Source organism: Miniopterus natalensis, chromosome 1 (genome assembly GCF_054644295.1).
Source record: "Miniopterus natalensis isolate mMinNat1 chromosome 1, mMinNat1.hap1, whole genome shotgun sequence".
Lineage (NCBI taxonomy): Eukaryota > Metazoa > Chordata > Mammalia > Chiroptera > Miniopteridae > Miniopterus > Miniopterus natalensis.
The window spans coordinates 135,185,552-135,189,883 of NC_142081.1; the positions used below are offsets into that span (position 1 = coordinate 135,185,552).

General features: G+C 34.3%; 1 pseudogene; it reads right to left on the bottom strand.

The window, feature by feature from the left end:
* Positions 1 to 266: 266 nt before the first annotated feature.
* LOC148094412 (U4 spliceosomal RNA) lies at positions 267 to 391 on the bottom strand (annotated as a pseudogene).
* Between the last annotated feature and the right edge of the window lie 3,941 nt (positions 392 to 4,332).

Below are 4,332 nucleotides of genomic sequence, written 5' to 3' on the forward strand. Positions count from 1 at the left end.
ATTAGGTAAAGTATCATCAATGGTTATTTTGATAAGAGTGGCTGACTTGATCTTCCCATATCTGTACTGGAAAGACCCCAGAGCTCCGTAGGAACACCCTGCCGCAAATGCCCAGCCTCAAGATTAGCTTTCTCTCGTTGAGGTTCCATTAAAATCATGATTCTATCCATTGGTTCAGCATCTGATTCATTTAGTTCTGAAATACATTTCACCCTTCTTAGAAAAAAATACATGGGCATCATGGATTTCAAGAAAGTCTGGCCTTGTCAGATGAATTGTGGCAGATTTGACTAGCAAAAATAAGGGACTATGTTCTGATTTTCTTTTCAATTAGCAATAATCATGACTCGGATAAACCTCATTGGCTATGACACTGCCACTGTGCAAAGCTAGTGGTAAGTTCTGATTTTAAAACAGACATTGGTTAAGTAGATATTTCTACCATTTGTACAGAAGTTTTACTCTGAGGGAGAGGACAACGTAATTGGGTAGGGTCAGGAACAGATAAAAGTAGCCCCAGTATCTACAAGGGCCTTAGCAGTTTCCCCTTTTATGATAATTTCAATTTCTCATAAAGTATTGGAAAGGAAAAGGGGAAACGCTTTCTTGCAATCCTTGGAGCAGCCCAATGCTTGCTTCTGTCTCCTTTCTTGTTCTAAATCCCATTTTAATTTTCTACAATCCTTCTTAAGATGACCTGGCTTTTTACAGTAAGTCCTGAGTCTACTTTCCCTCATTGAAAAAGCCTTTGGGGAGGTCTGGCCCGATTTCCTCCATAGTTTCCTCATTTGTTAAGATGGGGAAATCCCTGTGTGGAGAGCCCAGAATAAGAAAACACTGAGACAGAATGACTTACCCAAATGCCAGAAAATCAATTTGAGGCAACCTGGGGCCTGTGTGCTCTCTGTTGCAGGGTTTATATTGTGGATTGGTTCTGTGGAAAAGTAACCTCACAGGGTGACCTGATCATCAACTCCTAACTGGGCAGGTCATGGTGGGTAGTCATGACACAGGCATATAACTTCTTTATTTTAGTAAAAGTCTTGATTTTGCCTTAAGCAAGCCTTGCACATTTTTTATGTTCATCTAAATTTATACATTTTTGAAATGCCCCCTCTCATATCCCTCCTTCTAATACATGACCACCCTGTCAGCCCCTCCTCCTAAAGCCACCGTCAAGGGCACATAGCCTCAACTAGCCTGTCATCCACCTCCCACCTTGCTTTCTTTCACCTGCAGGTAATCTTCCTCACATTACCCACTTAATCTCAAATGCATAAAGGAAACTGCAAATTGTTATTCTCTAAAGCATTTTTCTCAGTCTGTTGAGATACTGCTTTCAAGCATATCCTCTGTTTGGCACAAATAAATTATTATAAAAATTCTCTACAGGTTTGGATGTTCTTACATCAACAATATACAGTTATGTATAATGGAGCTTTGGGTTTACTTTGCATTTTACTTGGATTAAAGGTTTAAACGTGTGAATATATATATGTTGTATATATATATGTTGTTTTTACTCTCTTTACATAAATACTTTTTCATAGGTTTATTACTAATTATATTTTATATGGGGCAATATGGCAAGGGTTTTTATCAGAAAATCTCAAGTGGCTACTAGTCTAGAGCATGAAACAGCAGACTACATCTTGAGGGGCCAAATTTGGACCCAAGCCTGTATTTGTAAATAAAGTTCTATCAGAGCACAGCCACTCTCATTTGTTTAGTGTTATCTAGGGCTGCTTTGTGCTTTAGTGGTAGAGTTGAGTAGTTGTGACAGAGAATGTAAAGCCTGCAGAGCTTAAAATATTAAGTCTCTGACCCTTTACAGAAAAAATTCACCATGCAGGGTCTGGAGGATACGAAATGAAGAAAATCAAGCTAAGGCTAGTTCTATACTCTTTCATAACTAGCGGATCCCCTACTAGTTTTATTCCTTCCCATGTCTATCCTTCCTTCCTCCTCTCCCAAGCAGAGTACTAAACGAGACTGAACTCTTCTTCCCTGTGCTCCTCCATTGTTCTAGAAAAGGGAATCTGATTGATCACATACCTGATTCAATTAATTTATGTGTGATTAACCCCTCTTAAGAGCAATTTTGTTAAAAAAAAATCGAGGGAAGTTTATTTTAAAAAATGGGTCATTTAATAGCAGAACTTCAGACTTTTTGGCACCTGGGCCAGAAAAAATTTTAAAGCATCAAGATCTTCCTATGTGCCCTGGCCTGGTAGCTCAGTTTGGTAGAGATTGTCCTGATACCCCAAGGTTGTGGGTTTGATCCCTGGTCAGGGCACATACAAGAATCAACCAATGAATGCACAAATAAGTGGAACAACAGATCAATGTTTCTCTCTTGCTCTCAAATCAATAATAAAAAAAAAAGATCTTGATATGTAAAAGTAAGCAAACTGTCATTTCACTTCACTGATTGATCAGGTTTGTTTCTATATGATTGCCACCTTTTTTTATGTGTATACCTACTGTGTATGTATCTTTATCTCTGTAAGTACATAATATCTATTTATTCATCTATCATCATCTATCTATTATCTACCCATCATCTATCATCTATCTATCTATCTATCATCTATCTATCTATCTATCTATCTATCTATCTATCTATCTATCTATCTATCATCTATCTAATCTATCTATCTATCTATCTATCTATCTATCTATCTATCTATCTATCATCTATCTATCTATCTATCTATCTATCATCTATCATCATCTATCATCTATCTATCTATCTATCATCTATCTATCTATCTATCTATCTATCTATCTATCTATCTATCTATCATCTATCTATCTATCTATCTATCATCTATCTATCATCTATCTATCTATCTATCTATCTATCTCTATCTATCTATCTATCTATCTATCTATCTATCTATCTATCTATCTATCTATCATCTATCATCTATCTATCTATCTATATCTATCTATCTATCTATCTATCTATCTATCTATCTATCTATCTATCTATCTATCTATCTATCATCTATCTATCTATCATCTATCTATCTATCTATCTATCTATCTATCTATCTATCATCTATCTATCTATCTATCATCTATCTATCTATCATCTATCTATCTATCTATCTATCTATCTATCTATCTATCTATCTATCTATCTATCTATCTATCTATCATCTATCTATCATCTATCTATCTATCTATCTATCTATCTATCATCTATCTATCATCTATCTATCTATCTATCTATCATCTATCTATCATCTATCTAATCATCATCTATCTATCTATCTATATCTATCTATCTATCTATCTATCTATCTATCTATCTATCATCTATCTATCATCTATCATCTATCATCATCTATCTATCTATCTATCTATCTATCATCTATCTATCTATCATCTATCTATCTATCTATCATCTATCTATCTACCTATCTATCATCATCTATCTATCTATCATCTATCATCATCTATCTATCATCTATCATCTATCATCTATCATCATCTATCTCTCTGTCTATCATATATCTCTTTATTTCAGTCCATAGTCCTACTTATTCAATACCTCTTTCCCATGTATCTGACAACTGGCTTAACAGTGTTTTTAGTTGTAGAGATTTGGCTTAAAACCAAAGTACTATACACTATAATACTTTGTAGCTAATAATGTAGCTAATATGGTTATGGTAATTTTATATCATCATCATCATTATCATCATCATCAGTGCTTACTCAGATCCCAAATATGCAGCAATTTGTAACAGAGATGCACACTGTTTTAAGCAATGTGATAATATTTTTAGTTAACATGTTTAATACTTATATGTGTGAGTATTTACAGTTCCAAGTACTTAATGTATATTTTTATTTAACTCTCACAGTAACTCTTGAGGAGGACATTATTCTTATGGACCCCCTATTTTACAAATGAAAGCACTAAGATACTAAGAAGTTAATAACTTGCTCAAGGCTTCATGGCTGTTAAGTGGAGGAGTCAGAATGAAATCCAGGGAAGTCTGGCTCTCGAGTCCCTGCTGATAGGCATCGTGCTATATATAGACTTACCGACAGATATGTTCAAGATGAACATTTGCTTACAAAAATTACACTAAAGTATTCCTTTGAGTAATTAATCCCTTCGAGAAACTTAAAACAAAATTTAATTTACATAAAAAGTGTTAGAGATAACTTGTTTTATAAAGAGTATTGCATTTATAAAACAAATACTGGTCTTTTTTATCCACTGAGTTCTTTTTCTTTTACCAATTTTCATTCTTCTATTTTTGATTTACACATGCACCATCTTAATGAAATCCAGAAAAAGAAAAGCCAAAAGTC